Here is a 19672-nt window from a genome sequence, read left to right on the forward strand (position 1 = left end):
AAGGTGGCATGCTGGAATTGCCTGGGGATACTGGGGGCATTTTTCTAGCTATTCTTAGTCCTCCAGAGATTTTGGTACACCCACCTCCCTGCCAGTAGCTATTCATCAGTAGCTATTTATTGTCATAGTGATTCACTGTTTTTAGCCCTCTGGTATGTTAGAGATAAAAAAAATATATGGCTAATAATTGCTAGTCTAGTCACTGGGGAAATGTGTAGCAATATGGGCAGTATAGGTAGTAGCATCCACATAGCAAGAGATAATTCTGGTTTGAAGTGGGTCTGTATGCTTAGTCCATCCCCTAAAGTGGAAGAATTGGCAAAGATTAATAGGACACTGGGCCAGAATGAGAGGACTCAGGCAAGGATCAGTTTTTAGCAGTTTGTTTCTCAAAAAACAGAGGGTTTTAGAGGAAAAGACCAAGGATCAGAGGCTTATATCGCAGGCTTGGGACAATTTAATTTCCAGCTCACCAAGTTCTGGGAATGGCATTATAATATATATCTGGACTTGGTTGCAGAGAAATAGATATAACGGAATTCTGTAATTTGAGGATAGTCAAGGACTGGAGAAGGCAGAAACAGAGATAAACAACATATAGACTTGATTATGAATCATTACTATGGCAACACAAAATCTCTGGGCAGTAAAATATTATTGTAAAAATGTGTGTTAGGGAATAAAATAATGTGCACTGTGCCTCTGTGCAAAACTTCCCTGGAGGTCCCAGCCAATGCAAAAAGATAAGAAAAAAAATGAAATGATATATCAGGATTCAAAAAGAAAAGTGAAATTATTCTTTACAGACAAAATGACTTTCAATATAGAAAATCAGAGATACTCTAGAAATAAATTATTAGAAATAATAAGAAAATTCAACAATGTACTAGATACAAGATAATTATACAAAGAACAACTGTGTTTCTGAATGCCAGCAACAATCAGATAGGAAAGAAACAATAACAAGTATTTGTTCATGAGAGAAACAAAAATAATCAGCTATATAGAGAAAAATATTAACAAATAAGGTGAAAAACATGTATGGAGAAAATTAGAAACTTATGTTTAAGGTTGAAAAGATAAATAAGTAAAGTTCTTCACACACAATATCATGAAGAGGTCAATATTTTCCAAATTAACCTCAACATTAACAAAAAATCCAAACAAAATTCCAAAAAGGAATTCTACATTTCCTGAAGGGCACAGAAAAGCCAAGAAAAGTTTAAAGAAAAATAAGATACGAGACAGTTGAGGACTCTTCTACCATATGTAAAGACTTATCATAAAGTCTTAGTAATGAAGATAAGTTTGCATTGGCACAGATGTGAACAAATAAGCCAATGATACAGAGACAAACTACCCACAAACAAACTCTACTGGGATGAACAGTGCCCCTTACCCCCAGCCAAATTCATGCCCACTCAGAACCAGAGAATATAACCTTGTTCAGAAATAGCGAGCAGATGTAAATATTAATAGTTAAGTCATACTAAATTAGGGTGGGCCCTAATTCAAAGACTGGTATTCTTATCAGAAGGCCATATGAAGACATGGAGACACACAGGAAAATGGCACGTGATGATGGAGGCAGACACTACAGTGATGCATCTGCAAGCCAAGAATGTCAAGATGGCCAGCATGACCAGAGGTTCGGATAAAGCAAGGCTCTGCCAACACCTGAATTTAGACCTTCTCACCTCCAGAACTGTAAGACAATTTTTGTTGTTGTAACTCACATAGTTTGTGGTAATTTTTTTTGACAGCCTTGGAAAACAAATACACAAACGCATACATTAGAAATTTATACAGGGCTGCCACATTGCATAGTTCCAAGGGATGCCATTTACATTATATTCTTTGTGCTCCAGAATTGTGCCATTCACCTTGAAAATGATGTGAAAGGTGCCGCTTGGAATTGTGCAGAGCAGCAGTCTTCTTTACCTAAGAGAAAAGAGGCAGTACAAATTACTGGGTAAAGGACTAATTTTTCAATGAATCATGCTGGAACTAAGGGCTAATCATGTGAAAAAAAGATAAAGTTACAACCTCATTTCGTCATACAAGAAAATTAATTCTAGATGGATTAATGGCCTATATAAGGAAAGAAAAACTGAGAATTACTTTTTAAGCAAAACCAACATGCACACACACACACACAAACCCAAAACAAGGTTTTGGTAAGATTGACTATTTTCAAATGTAAAATTTCTGTATAACAAAGGACACCATAAACAAATTAAATGTACAAGGAACAGAAGAGGACACATTTCCATTATGTATTCTTTATGAAAAATTGATATCCAAAATATTTAACTCCTACAAATCACAAGAAAAATAAAAATAGTACAAAAGAAAAGGAACCCACAAAGTATATGAACAGGTATATGAGGAAAGCCATCATATTTATGAAAATATTTTAACTCTGTTTGTACTCAAAGAAACACAGATTTAAATACGTGAGATTCTATTTTATACCCTGAAGATTAGGAGTAATTAAGAAGTCTGATAGGCTGGGCACGGTGGCTCACGCCTGTAATCCCAGCACTTTGGGAGGCCAAGGCGGGCAGATCACAAGGTCAGGAGATCGAGACCATCCTGGAGAACACGGTGAAACCCCCGTCTCTACTAAAAATAGAAAAAATTAGTCGGAAGTGGTGGTGTGCACCTGTAGTCCCAGCTACTCGGGAGGCTGAGGCAGAAGGATGGCATGAACCCGGCAGGCAGAGCTTGCAGTGAGCCGAGATACACCACTGCACTCCAGCCTGGGCAACAGAGCGAGACTCTGACAAAAAAAAAAAAAAAAAGAAGTCTAATAGTAGTAATGGTTTGCAAGAATATGGGCACATGAGAATTCTCATGCATTGCTAGTAGAGGTGTATAAACTTCTACCCCTTTGTAAGGCTATTTGGCAATATCTGGTAAAGTTAAAGATATCCATTCCCTATCATCCAGCAAATCCACTTTCAATTATCAACCTTAGAGGAACTTGGACATGGGCACAAGGAATCATGCAAAATGTGTTGACCATGTACCATTTTTAATAGGAAAATTCTGTGCATAATCTAAGTGTCTATTAGTAGGAGAATGTATAAATAAATTGCTTTATAATTATATAATCAAATATTTATGTATCCTATACATAATCATTGTACATCTATAAATAAACTAGAACTACATTTACATTAAAAAATCTTTAAATAATAGCATGTATTTTTAAGATGTGAAAAATACCTGCTATGTAACATCACCATGTAAAATTTTAAATCTCCCAGAATAATAATAAATATTGCAAAAATATATGTTGTTTTTGAATAAATACATATGTTGTGATGATATAAATAGGGACTATAAGAATACAGTGGCTGGGCGCGGTGGCTCACACCTGTAATCCCAGCACTTTGGGAGACCAAGGCGGGCAGATCACGAAGTCAGGAGATCGAGACCATCCTGGCCAACATGGTGAAACCCCGTCTCTACTAAAAATACAAAAAAATTAGCTGGGTGTGGTGGCGCATGCCTGTAATCCCAGCTACTCGGGAGGCGGAGGCAGGAGAATCACTTGAACCAAGAAGTCGGAGGTTGCAGTGAGCCGAGATCGCGCACCATTGCACTCCAGCCTGGGCAACGAGAGGGAAATTCCGTCTTAAAAAAATAATGCAGTGTATACTAAATTCAGGATAATATTCACTTGTTGGAAGATGAGAGAGGAATGAAATGGGGGCACCTTTAATCAAATATATAATGTTTTGATTATGTTTTTAAAATCTAAAGGAAACATGACAAAATGTTAACATTTATGAACTCTGGTTTTGGGCAGTACATGGATATCTTATATATTATTTCCTAATATTTTAGTAGGCTTGAAATATGTGCTAAACAAAATAGAGACAAAGAAAGAAGAAAAAAGGGCCAAAGAGAGAGGAGAAAAGAGTTGGAGATGGGAGAGGCGAAGAGGAAGAAAATGAGCATGGTCTTGGAGACAAACCATCTGCATGCTAATTGTGGCAGGCAGTGTGGTTTAGCAGAAGAAGCTTGGCAGTGTGCTCAGGTAAATTTATTTAATTCTAGCTTCTTTCAACTTGGACAAGTTAACAATTTTAGGACTCTATATACCCATCAATAAAATGGATAGATTAAAATTTAACTGAAAGTGTTCTGTGAAGAATAAGCAGAAGGAAATATGTAAAATGCCCAGTTTTGTGCCTGCTGGGTATTTACTGAGTCTGCCATGAATAGTAAAGCCCTCTCTCTCTTCCTTAAAGCAGTGAGAAACAATAGATAGTCTGCAGAAAATGTACTACCTTAACTCGCTGGATGGAATTGAATTCTTCCTTCTCATATAGCTTTTTTTCTTCATCTCGGTAAAAGTAATTTTGAAAGGAGATTAAATGCCTTTGGCATAGAGAAAGATCCAGACTATGGAGAAAATTGTAGGGCTTCAGTTTCCACCAAAGTATCCATTAAAAAGGTAGGTGAGGAAGTTCCCATGGCTCTGCATTTAAGCCCAAGTTACTTATTTAGGGGATCATGGTTCAGGCCTTCACCCTTAGTTGTTAATGACCTTACATTGAAGTACTGAATGGAATACGCAGTAGGGTCAATTGCAGACTCAATGACTAGAATTAAAGCACAAAGCTCCCTAATGAGATCTGTGCTTATTCCTTGTGGTTCAAGGAACACTGTGGTTAATAGTTTACAGCCTGCAGGGTCAATCCCCTTGCAGAAGCAGAGTTAACTTAGGCATTCCCTGGGCTGTATAAACAACCCTGTATGTAGCTGGAAGCTTGACCCTCCTTTCATCATTCCAGAAAATTCTTGGAATGCTGCCATGGTCTGATATTTATGGTTCTATAAGCATTTGACTTTGAAAAGTCTCTTATTCTAGAAAATGGCCACTGGTCAGTTGCTAATACACAAGTGGTAGAAGAAAAAGTCACCCTTTAAGGAAGAGAACGAAGAGAAAAGCTCATGAGAATAACAGTGTCATGTCCACCAATAGGGTAAATGTATACGCGTGTTTAATACATACGTATGAAAACCCTATATGTGTATTTCTACACAAAAATGCTAAAATGGTAAAAGAAAGGCTTTTAAAAATTTAAAATTACCAAAAAAAAAACCCCATTTACCTTTTATCTCTAGAAAAAGAGAAAAACTGTGGCGTATGGTATTTATTAAAATAGTGGAATAAAAAAGCCAAAACTTGTATAGGCTTCTGTCCCAGTATTAACTCACTTTCTTGAGCTCTATGGGCAGAAAGCAAACTTGAGGAGTTCTTTCATCTATTTATTTCTTCTCTGAACTAAAATGGCTTCTTGGAGCAACCAAACAATTGTTTATCCTATTTGTTAAATGGGGAAAATATTTAATAAACATTTTTAGACATAGTGTCTCCATGTCTAAAAACAGAATTTCTCCTTTTTTAAATCCATTACGACCCTTTCTAAGGATTTTTAAACTAAACATAGAGAATCACGTATCTAATAACTGAATGAGGTGTAGTGGTTACATACATTTTCTAAATGTCCTGTCTCCAAGGTAACCTGTTTTTTCCTGACAGGCCGGAGGGGCTAGAGAGAAGTGAGATGAGGGAGACAAGATGAAGTCGCGTCCAAAGATGAGGTGGCCACTGGCTGATGGATCGATTCTGACAAGAATAAAACAATTCATAGAAATCAATGTCACTGACCCGCAGATGCATCTCAGAATTGATGCCAAACACAAGGGAAGAGTTGCAAACATTGCACTGTTTCAGTAACACTAGTACCTGATAGCCAGATTAGAAACTACCTATTAAAACTGAATCGTATCATTAAGTCACCCAGAGACCTTCAGAATGTTAGCCCGATCTACAAAATCCAGGCAGGTGATAGAGAAATCAAAGGCATCTTGCTGGAATTTATTGTATCTTGCTATGAGTTTCTGATGTTATTCAAGGAAGAGATGGAATCTCATTTCTAGAAGCACTTGAAAATATCCAACTTGCCTGCGCAGGAATGCTCTCACCTGGGAAGTGGCCTGGGCTCAAACAGAGCTGACTGATTATTGCAGGCCCATTCAAGGTGGAACCACCCCAAACCTGGGCCAGCCTTGTGCATTATGTGTTGTAGAGGTTAAAAAATACCAGGCAGAGGCATCTGAATATCCAGAGCTCACAACAGAATGAAACTCAGTTCTTCGCCCGATGGGACCCAGCAACTAACGAACTTATACTTGTTGGTCCTTTTCTGCTTCTGTCTCCTTCACAAGGTAACACCTCATTCCTACTTTTATTACCACCAGCAGCAGGAAAACACACAGCTCCCAAACTGTAGGAGCTGTAGCATCTTGAAGACATCTGGCCTGCAGAGACAGAATGCTCAATAACACCCGTTCGTAGTTATACTGAGAAGTCACTACATGTTGAGCACTAGGCTACATGTTGACATTTAAGAACTGTAACATCCTAATGAGTGAGTGTTAATATTCTCATTCCTATTTTAAGGTTAAGGAAACTGAGGTTAAAGAAGCTAACTTATTCAAAGATATGCAATGAGTACATGGCAGAGCTGGGAATCCAATCTTGGGAGTCTTATCTTGAAGTTCATGCTCTTAATACCATATCCTGCTCTTAACACCATATCCCACTGCCTGAGATTAACTAAGACTTTGCCACTTGCTAGATGCAGAAACTTGGGCCAGTCATAGTCTCTCCGAATGTCAGTTTTCCATAAAATAGGATAACTATCCATTCTTTTCTCCAAAACAATTTTACTAAGTCTCTTTGAGGCACTAGTCTAATTACTGGGATACATAATTCAACAAAAGAGGGAGGGGGAAAGGTAGAAAGATTTTGTAAAGTTAGAAAAGGAAACACACAAAATAATTTTTTAGAGTGTAAAAAACAAACTATGAAGAAAATAACTAAGGGGATAGTGTAACACGTTTGTGCATGACGCGTATCAATTTAAATGAGGTGGTCAGAGACGCTCTGTCATGAAGGTGACATTTGACTCACTGAGACCTTAAATATACAAACATCCCCTGCATGTGAAGCCCATTTCTAGCGTGGAGACACCACATGCAAAAGCCCAAGGAAAAAGAAGAAGCAAATGTGGCAGAGTCTTCAAGCAGGGAAGTGAGGAGAATGAGGTTTGAGGGCTCTGGAGGCTAATCTGGGGAGTTTGGACTCAAGTCTATCCTATTCTATTGATTCAAAGAATATCAGTCGGGTGCAGTGGCTCAGGCCTGTAATCCAAGCACTTTGGAAGGCCGAGACAGGAGGATCACTTGAGCTCAGGAGTTTAAGGCCAGCCTGGGCAAAATAGGGAGCCTCCATCTCCACAAAAAAATTAAAAAAAAAAAAGCCGGGAATGGTGGTGCATACCTGTGGCCTCAGCTACTTGGGAAGCTGAGGTGGGAGGATTACTTGATCTAGGGAGGTTGAGGCTGCAGTGAGCTGTAATCATGCCAGTGCACTGAAGCGTAGGCCCTTTCTCTCTCTCTCTCTCTCTCTACATATATATATATTTATATATATGTATGTATATATAGCCTAAATTTATTGATTTGTAAGTGCAAACAAGGAAGACTAGATTCCTGTAAATAATAATGAAAAGTCTCCAATGTAGAAATCTAGCAATGTAGACATTGAGTGATGATGAGGTGTGAAAATGCTTTCGGAAAGCTAAAATTTTAGAACAGTCGTTTAGATAGGAGTGGAGGAGGTATGTGTTGTTGTTTGTTCTTGTCCCTCTCTCTTTCATTGGAGGACATATGCAAACTGAGGTGGTTAATGGTGAGTGTGCATCTTATTCCGAGGAGGAGCCTGGAAGATGTTGTGGAGCTCTAATGTCAGCTCTTAAAACCTTTGTTAATTTATTTAACAAACTTTAATTAAGTGTGTTGCAGTCACGGACACCAATTGCCCTGGTATTTTTTGCTAATGGTACCCCAGCTTTTTTTGTGACACCAAATGCTGAGCCCCAAACAGCGTGCTCAGTTCCACAATTTCTCAGACTCCTTTCCAAGTAAGGAAGATCATATGCCCGGGTTCTGGACAACAAGGTTCCTGGTACAGTTTGGATATGTGGCCACCCAAATTTCATGTTGAATTGTAATCTCCAGTATTGGAGGTGGAGCCTGGTGGGAGGCAACCAGATTATAGGGTTGGTTTCTCATGAGTGGTCTAGCACCATCCTCTTGGTGCTGCCCTCACCAGAGTGAGTGAGTTCTCGTGAGATTTGACTGTTTAAAACTGTGTGGCGCCCTCTCCTCTCTTGCACCTGCTGCCATGTGATGTGTGTGCTCCCCATTTGCCTTCCACCATGATTGGAAGCTTCCTGAGCCTCCCCAGAAAAAGATGCCTCTATGCTTCCTGTACAGCCTGGAGAACGGTGAGCCAATTAAACTTATTTTCTTATAAATTATCTAGTCTCATATAATTCTCTATAGCAATGAAAGGATGGCCTAACACAGTGTCAATGGAAAAAAATCTCTGAAAAAAACATAGGCTTTCTGATATAAAAATGACTTGCAGACCTTTAACTACAGGGGATGCAACTGACAGAGGCCCACAGCTGCTGTGTTCGGAAATCCATTTAGGACTTTCCTAGGAGTGTATGCTTCCTTAGGTTGCTCCCAGCCAATGAACGTGGCAGGAACACTGAGGCACACCCATTCCTGAGAGATGAGGGATTTCTCTGACAGGTGGCTCAGCTGAGGGCTCCATGACAGTCTTGTCAAACTGGATTATAGTCTAAGATACATCCACTCGGTATAGTTTAATGTTTGTTCCCTCTAAAACTCACCTTAAAGTTTAAGCCCCAGTGTGCTGATGTCGGTAAGTGGGGCCTAGTAAGACGTGTCTAGGTCATTAGGGTTCTGCCCTCATACATGGTTTAATGCCTTAACCAAAGGGCTTTCAGGAGTGAGCTCTCTCTTGGCTCTTCCCCCGCTCTGCCATGTGAGGAACAATGTGTCTTCCATGCAGAAAATGCAGAGTTCACCAGTCCTTCACCAGACACCAAACTGGTTGAATGCCTTGATGTTGGACTTCCCACTTCCAGAACTGTGAGCCAAGGCATTCCTGTTTATTATAAATTACAGTCTCGAGTATTCCATCATAGCCCCACAAAACTAAGCACCACTCAGCCTTCCTCCCTTCTCTTTCGCTCAGAGTCAGATTTGCACTGTGGTCTGACAAGGCTTCCAGCCTCTCATAGTCACTTAGTATTTTCCCTTACAGACATTTCATACTATAATTCTTACATGTTGGATACTATCTTGGCCTCCACTTGTCAGAGAACCTGAACTAACACAAGAAGCATATGATTTATATAATGTTATTTTAAAACTCTCAAGGTATATTAAGTGAAAAAATCAAGGTTTAGAAGAGTATGTAAAATGTGCTACCTGTTCTGTTAAAATGAAAGAAAAATAAAAATATGAATGTATGTTTGTTTTTATATGCAAATGTAATTTGGGTTTATACGTAGAGGGGTGAATTCCAACAGAAACTAGAAGACAGGTAGAAGACAGGGAGATATATTTTAACTCTATACCTTTGTTAACATTTTGAATTTTAATGAAATGATATTACATATATAATTTTTTTTAATAAAAGATTCAATGTTGTAAAAAACAGAGACTTTCTGGGTTCTGGTTGCTTTGGAACTTGTGACACATATTCTCAATAAGGCAATTTAAGAGTTAGAAAAGACTTTCTGTAAGTCATAATAAGACATCAATTATTCAACTTGGTTACATGCTAGAGCCCTAGAGCAGTGACACTCCTTATGAAGCTGTGAAAACTATTTAACACCCTTCTAACAGGATTCTACCGCCACTCACGGCACACACAGCCACATCCACAGAGACTCCATTCAGAATTCAAAACTAACATCTGAATTGATTCGTGCCTAAATTTAAATTTAAATATATGGCTCTACATCCCGATTCTAATCTACAAATTCTAAAGATGACAGGTTTATATAGCACCACGATGACCTATTGTAACTTCCACTCTAGAAGGTGGTTGTTTAATAAGGCAAAATGCTGTTTCCCATGCTGGGCACATCATTTGGAGCCATAAGATGAGATTTCATCTACCCTAAACCAGCTTGCAAGATTATGATACTTATAAGAATGGAAGCCAAATTATTAATAACACTTTATTAATAGGTTCAATAAAAGCTTTATTAAAGCTTGAAAAATAGAATATATTTCAGAGGTAGACAGTTTGGAGAAAAAAAGACATTTATGATTTTCTGTGCCATTTCACACTAGGATTGACAAAAAAATTATTTGACCACGATTTGGGGAAAACATAATTTGCAGTATTGTCAAGCATAAATGTTTCAAAATTTCAAAATTTTCAGAAATCCATCCATCATATTTGGGAGAACACTGAGATAGTTTTAAGAGCAATGGTGTGGGAAATTGAGATCACACAATTCCCCTGTATTTCAAGCTTCCAAAAGTTATCTGTCATGTCTGTAAACACAAATTCTTATATTACAGAGTATATGTGTTCTGTAACGAAAATGTTATCCTCCAGAGCCCATTTCCCTATTAACTCTCATGAGAACTTGAGAGATATCTCAGGGATAGCATTGGGAGTAAGGACTATTCTTCATTGAGCTCCCACCACGTTCTAGATCTGTGTTAGGGAATTTACATGTATCATCTCTAAATTTCATGACAACCCTATGAACTAGGTATTATTTTTCCTTTTTTACAATTGAAGTTCTGAGATCCATTAACCCAGATGAGGCAGAGCAAGGGATCAGACTCAAGGTGGTCTGCCTGTGAAGCCGATGCCCTTTGCCCTCTGTGAATTGTCTCACAGCACAGACAAGGGGAAAGAATCTTTCGCTGTAGCCTTCGCAGAGCATATGACCTGCTAATCTCGATTTGTTACGTGTGTTTTATTTTCTAGGTACAGAATTCACTCATCTGTCCTGAAGTTGTCCAAATAATTGTATTTCCATCCGCTCCAAATATGGATATGTGGCAGGTCTAGGAAGCCACACAGGAGAGCATTGCTCTTTCCATGACATTGAGGTCATATTTTCCAGCCAGACTGGGACCAGTGAAGGTGAGTCTCGCTTGTTGAGGGGAGACCCCACCTTGTAGGGAAGACAGCTGAGCCTGTGTTACTGTTCAATGCTGGCCCTGTGGTACTTTAAGGGTAGGAAGTTACCCTGCAGTGAGTTTTTCTCTGTCGATACCAGGAGACATGCCATAGCAAAGCTGTTCAGCACAGGTGGGCATCACCGTGGTACAGCTGTGGTTAATGTCCACCAGGTCTTCCAAAGAAAACTCAGTTCATATGAAAGTAATAGGAGCTCCAGAGAATTAAAAACCTAGGAATAAAATATCTTAGAATTCTCTGGTCAAGTCAGGACACTGGGTACCACTTTATATTATTTATTTTAATGTTTTATTAAACTATACAACACATTTCTATGTAGCAATAAAAAACACAATACCATAATACAGAAGATTTGTTCAATATGAAAAGTAAAAAACATTATTAACAATTTTTTGTATACCCTTCTATCTTGAAATGTGTAATCATATACAAAGACATATCCTCTTTTGTCCCATGTGTGATTATACTATTCTCATTATTCTGCATCTTGCTTTTCATGAACTGTATCTTCGAGATTTTGCACTACGTATACATAAAGATTGCACCAGGCAAGGTTGCCAGTTGTAAGCAACAGAAATCTAGCTGACTGAGGCATAATGGCATTTATGTAAAGTACCTGGGGAGCTTTCTGAATGAGATGGCCGTGAGAACAACAGCTGGAGACCTCACAATGGGAACTACTCCCAAACTTCATTCTTGAGCTGCTCTGCTAAAGGCACCACCTCTGGGTGTGGCCACTGCTGCTACTTCCTCAATTGACATGACAGTCACTGACCCAGGATGCTGCTGCCAGAAACATTGCCCCTGCTACCCCTGAAGGAAGAACAAGCTGCCACCTCTGTCACCACCCTGATGGGAATGGATTTTGTGCAGCCCTTGATACTTCACATCACAAGCTTCCGATTTAAAGTTTGTGGCAGTTCATTCTGAGTGGAAAAGTCTAAGACCTATGCCCATGTCACAGTAAAGGGAAGCTTTAAAAGTGAGTTTCCAGAATTTTCTCCCTCTATAGTAAATGTGGGCCTGACAACTAAGGCCGGAATCTTCAAATATAGTCATAGGTTCAATGTTGGGCTTCCAAATAAAAAAGGACAACCATCAAGTAAAGAGATACCTTTTTTTTAATTGGTGCATGTCATGTAGCTTTAACATGAAGTTAATCAATCCCTAATTATGACTCTAAATAGCACTTCAATAGGCATCCTTGTAGATAATTTTGCAATTATCTCCACAAAATAAATTCATGGAAGTTACATTCCATGACCATCAAAGAGCATGTGCATTCTAAGTTTGATAATTATTAATAATTATTACTCATATGACTTCTAAAATATTGTTCCAGGCTGGGCATGGTGGCTCACACCTGTAATCCCAGTACTTTAAGAGACCAAGGTGGGCAGATCACCTGAGGTCAGGGGTTTGAGGCCAGCCTGGCCAACATGGCGAAACCCCATCTCTACTAAAAATACAAAAATTAGCTGGTGTGGTGGCATGCACCTGTAATCCCAGCTACTCAGGAGGCTGAGGCAGGATAATTGCTTGAAACTGGGAGGCAGAGGTTGCAGTGAGCCTAGATCATGCCACTGCACTCCAGCATAGTTGACAGAGTGAGACTCCATCTCAAAAAGAATAAATAAAATATAAAATATTGTCCCAACACACACTCCCATGCAACAGTGTGGAAGGGAACCTCACTCAGCATAACCTGGTCAATAGTGAATTAAATGGGTTAATTTTTGCCAATCTGATAGATAGAAAGTCTGTCTGATAGACAGAAAGAAACCTGTTGCTCCAAATTCAATTTCTTGAATTATAGAGTAGGATTGAGTATCTATTTTTCATATCTCCATTATTTTCTATGAACCACTTTGCTATACTTTAAAATGAGACTCCATTGCCTATTCCTAAACAGCTGACTTATTATGGTGCAGGACAGGAAAGCCTGAAATCTGGGGCCTAGCCCAGGAGGGTTCTCGGATTTACCCAGGAAAAAATTCAAGGGCAAGCCGGTGGTGCTAGGCAGCAAGTTTTTATTCAACAGTACTGCTCCTTGCAGAGCAGGGCTAACTCATAGGCAGTGCGCCCAGAGTCAGCAACATATGGGTTCTTGGCAATCGCATTTATACTCTAGTAAACCTACTTTCAATTACATGCAAATTAAGGAACAGGTCAATGCAAATTGAGGGATTGGTTATTTAGCACTATCTTGGAAAGGGATGGTAACTTCTAGGTCATTTTTATGGAAAGGGGTGGTAACTTCTGGGTCATTGCCATGGAAATGGGTGGTAACTTCTGGGTAGTCGCTGTGGCATTTGTAAACTGTCACAGCACTGGTGGGAGTGTCTCATGCTAATGAGCAATGAGGGCAGGTAGAGATAAACTTCATCACCATCTGCTGGTTCCTGCTGGTTTCTTCGCTTTATCCTATCTGGATCAGATCCTGTTTTGGTCAGCAGAGTAGTGACCAGAAAATAAGTCCTGCTGATCTCCTACCTCAGTTAGACTTAATTTCTGTCCTGAAACTGCATTCCATCATTGGGAAGTTACTAAGTTGCTACCTTCAAGTCCCACAAAAGGACACAGACCTTTACTGGTGAAGGTCTTTCCCCCAGATAATTATTTTAAGTCAGTATCTCCGAGGACATATTGATTTAACATCACGGACTATTTGTATATGTTAAAGGCCAGGTTAGTGGAGAATAGTTGGGGAAAGAAGGAACATGATCCTTCTTTTGCTGAGTCCAATATGTAATACTACAATGACAGTAGTCCTGCCCAAAAGGAAGGGCCTCTTTCATAAAATCCCTTCATCAACCATCATAATTTTATTTCCTTCCAACCTTCTCTTGAAGTGGGGAGATTTAGAGACCCAAGTCCCAGCCCGATAGCAATATCTATAATTTAGCATTTTTCATCATGTGCTTTGGCATCAACAAAACATTTAACGTTGGGCAAATGGAAAGAGATGATTTGGCTTGCTTAAAGTGGAATAGTGTTTGCAACACACGTAAAAACATCCAGACTGGATGAGCACAGATCATAGATGGGTGTGCTTCAAGTGTGCCCCGCCCCCCTCTGGCCAGCAACATGAACATCACCTGACAACTAGAGCCCACTCTAGACCTATGGAATTCAAACCAACTCAATAGTCCCATAGACAGATTTTTGGTTTTGTTTTTTGGATAAACATAGAAATTGACCCTTCTGGTCTTAAAGCCTGAAACTTACATTTGTTTATCTAAGCTCCTTCCTCAAGAAAGGTCTCTGAAGCTTCACCAAAAAAAGGATCAAAGAACTGAATTTCACCAGATCATGGCATCCAGACAATAAGATGTCAGACCCCTGATTCATTATGATTGTTTCCTTGTTCCTCCCTAGTTCCTGTTTTCTTACACGTTGCTACATTCCTTCCCTCCTATATAAACCCCAGTTTTAGTTGGTTAGGGAGATGAATTTGAGACAGAGCTCCCATCGCTTCTGCTGCAGCACCCAATTAAAGCCTTCTTTCTTGGCAATACTGGTCATCTCAGTCATTGGCTTTCTGTGTAGTGAGCAGCCAGACCTAGAGGACCTAGACTTATCCTCTGGTGTTTCTGCAACAGAATCAGAAACTTAGGGTGGGGTATGGGTCCTGGCAATCTACTTCAGGGAGCCTTTCAGATAATTCTAACGCAGGTTACAGTTTGAGAACTGGGCAGTGTAAAGAAAGCTGTGACTGTTCAGCTTTTATCCTTTATCTGGCAGTCCCTGTCAACATTTCTTCTCTCAAGAGAAGACATTAGAGGAGAATTTGCTGCCACACAAAACAGTCACAGGTAATCCTAGATTCCTTAGATAACCTGCCCTATTCAGGAGTCATGGAAAACTGCTAAAGCAAATATCAAGAGCAAATTTTACTTTCAGCCAATCTTTTTAAATTTTTGCTGTGATTTTAACTCTGTCATATCTAATGTAAGAAAGGAGCATTGTGGGCTTCTGTGCTTACACATAACAGACACAACTGTGTCCATCCGTGAAATCACCACCTACAGAGCATAGCTGGCCAAGGAAAGTGAAGGATCTGCCTTCATTAAGTTTGCTCACTGTGTTGCCACTATATTTCTGGACTCCCCCTTATCACAGCGTGACATCCATTTGCACACCACATTTTTCCAGTGACTGAAAAGTGATCACTGCAGCTTGGCATCCTGCACTGCAATACAATCATTTATTTCTCACAGCACTTTATCCTGGACATTCCCATTGAGCATAAAGCCTTTGAAGTCTATGGTGCATATAATTCATCTGACAGTGGATTGGATTGGAGTCCATCTAAATAAAGCCCAAGCCTGAGGAGGCATCAAAATTTCTCTTCCATAATTGGCAAGTGCTATTATGCTACTGCGCTATTAAAAAAAAAAAAAAGGCATTTACTTGGCCACATATTTTATTGACTTTTGCTATAATAAATTTTTCTTTACTTTTGAAGATTTTTTTTTATGTCTCAAAATTTCCATCTGCCCTAACAAGCTCTCAAACTTCGCCTCAGTTTGTATTTAGCAATATGCCCACTGAGAAAACAAGGAAATGTTTGTAAGAATTTCCTCAGGCTTTTTGACCTATGAGGATTGCTTTGGTTTCCCCTGAGCTTTTCTATCTAATTTGTGTAAATCCTTTTTAAATTGGGGTTCATTTACTTAATGTTAGATGTTTGCAATGACTTCCTAAAGCTAATTTCAGAAGGCGGGTGGTTCCAGGAGAGACTGGCTTCTCCAAATGGACCTATGAGAAAGAGAGGGGACAGGAGGGAAATTTGGAAACACAGAGACCAAAGACTTGAATTTATTACAGCTCTAATGTGGCAAGTACTGAAATAGTTACAATAACAACCCCTAGCTTTCAACTTCTTCCCCTTTATAGACCCTAAGATAAGATTTGAAACATTCTGCCTGTGTCACTATTTTTAACTCCGTGTTACAATATAAGTAAATCTGGCTTAAGAAACACCTGGGGTAATTCAATAATAAAGCAGGACACAGAAGATGCTAACAGTTGGCACTAGGGCATAAAAACACAGAGAATATGAAATGTAATAGCGATTGCAAAATGTAATACAATTGCATGAAAATGCAATTAAATCAGGTTGGATAAATAGCTTCCAGGATATAATAGCAAGAAGAGAGAGTTCATTTCAATGAAGTGAAAATGACAAAAAACTGAATAAATAATTTAAAGCTGGAAATGAAAAAAGTTCCGCGTGGAGTTTAGAAGACAGTTGAGCTCATCTGACCTTGTGCAAGTCAGTTAACCTCCTGGGGCCTCGCTTTGCTTATTAGGAGAAGGAGGAAACAGGAGGGAGCATTAGACTACTAATCTCAAAAGTCTGTTGAAGTTCTCGCCCTCTCCCCTCTGTTCCTCTCATTCCCCTCCCAGCCACCTACCCTAGGCTTCGAAGTGAGTGGTAACATAGGGCATCAATACATTAGTGGCTGTAGAACAGAAAATGCATACACACCAACTGTAAATTTGGGTTTCATGCAAAGCGATGATTTTTATATGCTCAGATTATTTGTCATTCTTTATAAAAACAAAAGATAAGAATAAATGCCTGCAGTGGTTGAATTTCCCTGTTGTCATCTTTTTCTGGCTATGGTTTTCCCTTATCTGGGGTTACAAAAAGGCGTACTGATAAAACAGCCCATGTGGATAATGCCATGCTGAGGTTCCAGGCTCAATCATTCTCTCCACTTTTCTTCCCATCTGGTGTTTTCTTTCACCTGATCCTCCAAGGTAGAGAAGTTAGCTGGGTGCTAATCAGTAGGCAGGGAAAAGAGAAGCATGTGTTATTGCAAACTGGATGGATCATGGATCATGGATCATGGGTCAATCAAGCAAGGACTCTAGTGAGAGCTGTTAGAGTTAAGTCATTTAACCATGAAGACATACAGAAGGAAAGCAATGCCTTCATGCGACATGTAGACACCAGTCAATCACAGAGACCAAAGGGGAATGTTTTGTTTATCATACTTATTTATAAACTCCTGGGATCTTGAGAAAAACCAAAGAGGTATTTCTAATTTCCATGTTTGGCTTTGGATTTCTTGGCCTGTAGTATAATATAAATAGTAAACTCTGTGTTCTTCATTGTCAGCTGAGGATGCATATCCCACCCTTCTCCACTCCAAGTCATTTATCAGGAAACATGAATGTTAAAAGGGATCATTGGGCCAGGTGTGGTGGCTCATGCCTATAATTCCAGCACTTTGGGAGGCCGGGGCGGGCAGATCACTTGAGCTCAGGAGTTCGAGACTGGCCTGGCCAACATGGCAAAACCCTGTCTCTACTAAAAATACAAAAATTAGCCAAGTGTGGTGGCACATGTCTGTAATCCCACCTACTCAGGTGGCTGAGGCATGAGAACCTTTGAATCCAAGAAGTAGAGGTGGCTGTGAGCTATCACACCACTGCACCCCAGAGTGACTTTGTCTCAAAAAAAAACAAAAAAAAAGGATCTTTGTAAATGAAAAGTTATTGACCATGATCAATAGTTTAATGATCAAATTTATGATTGGAAATGAATCTGTTAGTTATATGATGATTATAATGGTGGACTGTTTAACAGCATTAATAATTTCTCCTTAGTAGGAGAAAAATAGAGGATGCACTGGTAATTTAAGTCACTATAACACTACAGCAAAGAGATTAGATGTTGGACTCTGTAGTCAGACTACCTGGGATCCACCACTTCCCAGATATATGACCTTAGGCAAGGTATCTCTCTGGGTATTTGTGTCCTCAAATGTAAACACTGAGATAGAAATGTCAATAGCAACAGCTATCTCATAGGTTTACCCTGGATTAAATGAGCTACTATAGTTCAAGTATGGGAAACAGTCCTGGAACACAGTAAGTACTGTATGTGAGCAATTATTGTGAGAAAGAGGCTTTAGGAGGAACCACTAACAGCAATAACAATGGTCTTTATCTTAATTTCAAGGCACAGATAGCCTTGAATTATGTGCAAAAGTCAGAATTGCAGAGTGTCTATATCTAGTATTCTGTTTTCCTACACAAATACTCCCCACCCCAGTTAGATTATTTGAAAAGGAATTTGAAAAGGATCCCTATGAGTGTATGCTATGTGCTGTAGTTGGTGTTTTGTTTGTGGGAGCAAGATAGGGAAGTTATCACATACTTCCAGCAGAGGAAACTTGGGCTTGTTTAATTATTTCAGGATAACATTTTTTTAAAAGTCAGATTATCAAAAACAATGAGTTAATCTTACAGGAATACATGGCAAAATGTAGCTCAGGAAGCAGTCTAGCTTTAGAAAACCAGAGTGAATAAAGAGTAGAATTCTGATTCAGAATGGAACAGCAGTCTATAAGTCTTTTTTTCTCATAACTCAGCTCCTCTGACTCCAATATCTCTCTCTTTCTACTTTTTCCAACTACCATTTAGTAACCTTAAGTATTTCTTGTACTCAAACTCTTCCAAAAGGATCTAACTGGTTCAGTTAGGTTTTGTTTTTATTTGTTGCTTTGTTTTTGTAGGAATTGATGGATCCACTGAGAAAAATACCCCAAGCCAATGTCTTCATAAATTCTCATCTAGTCCATTCATAGTCTTCAACTGAAGAAGCAACCCTGGTCTAATCAGTTGTGTTCAGTGTGTTAAGTGTCTTGCAGAATGAAGCATGGTAAGCCATACCCAATAAATGGTTTCTTGGTTGCATTGTTTAGAAACAATGAATTTAAACCAGTTGTCCCATCAAATAACCATTTGGACTCACAGCAATTCAGTTAACCTTTGGGGGCTTTAATTTCCTCACGTATGATGTCAGGAGAGTGGCCTGAATAACATGTAATATTCTTTATAACTCTAAAATGTTATGATCCATTTGCTCCCTTAAATTCCCTTTTACTAAATGGTTAATGGTTTTGAAAATAAACATTCTTTAGCTTGTGTACTTTTAACATTTTTTCTATCTTCAAAGATTTATATTTCCTTTATATTTAGCATATGTAAAAGCAAATATTGTAGTATGAGTTTGCTCAGTTTACCCAATAAACTAAAAACCAGGGTCAATCTCAAATCTTACCAGGTGAATATCCAATTGGGTTGCTACTGTCATTGTCCCAATCTTATTATTTCCTTTTCTGTTATTATCAGAAGGAAAGGGTGGACATTCCAGAAATGGAATCCCCTCTATTTTTCCATTAAGTATTTCCCTAAGAATCTCTTTCATGTCAAGTATTCTCAGGGTTCCATGAAAACAAAAGTATTTCCTCTGCTCAAATAGAAGGATTTGACTGAAGTTGACAGGAAAGAGTGCAAGGATCAATCAGAAATTTTTACCATAATAACACTATGAAGGAGTTGTGACATTTCAACTGTATAACTGCCAGTGTGACTTTGGGTCATTGAAAATACATTAGTGAGAACAGGCTAGGTCATGCTAAGTTAACAAGCAACACTATGATCAACAACAAAGGTTGACTTCTTTCTCAAGCTACATACCTATCACAGATCAACAACGAGGCTTTGCATATCATTATC

The 19672-nt window shown here is 39.0% G+C and overlaps 1 long non-coding RNA gene across 2 annotated transcripts in view; it reads right to left on the reverse strand.

The window, feature by feature from the left end:
* Nucleotides 1–1787: 1787 nt before the first annotated feature.
* LOC129012719 (uncharacterized) overlaps nt 1788–19672 on the reverse strand; it is a 29738-nt gene continuing 11853 nt past the window's right edge. The window contains exons 4-5 of one of the 2 annotated variants that reach the window (XR_008493695.1): nt 5514–5647; nt 1788–1941 (exon numbers count right to left, since the gene is read on the reverse strand). This is a non-coding gene — a long non-coding RNA (uncharacterized LOC129012719). Of the gene's footprint in view, nt 1942–5513; nt 5648–16634; nt 16924–19672 lie in introns of those variants that run through there. The other variant, XR_008493696.2, reaches the window with a different exon arrangement.

Source organism: Pongo pygmaeus, chromosome 15 (genome assembly GCF_028885625.2).
Source record: "Pongo pygmaeus isolate AG05252 chromosome 15, NHGRI_mPonPyg2-v2.0_pri, whole genome shotgun sequence".
NCBI lineage: Eukaryota > Metazoa > Chordata > Mammalia > Primates > Hominidae > Pongo > Pongo pygmaeus.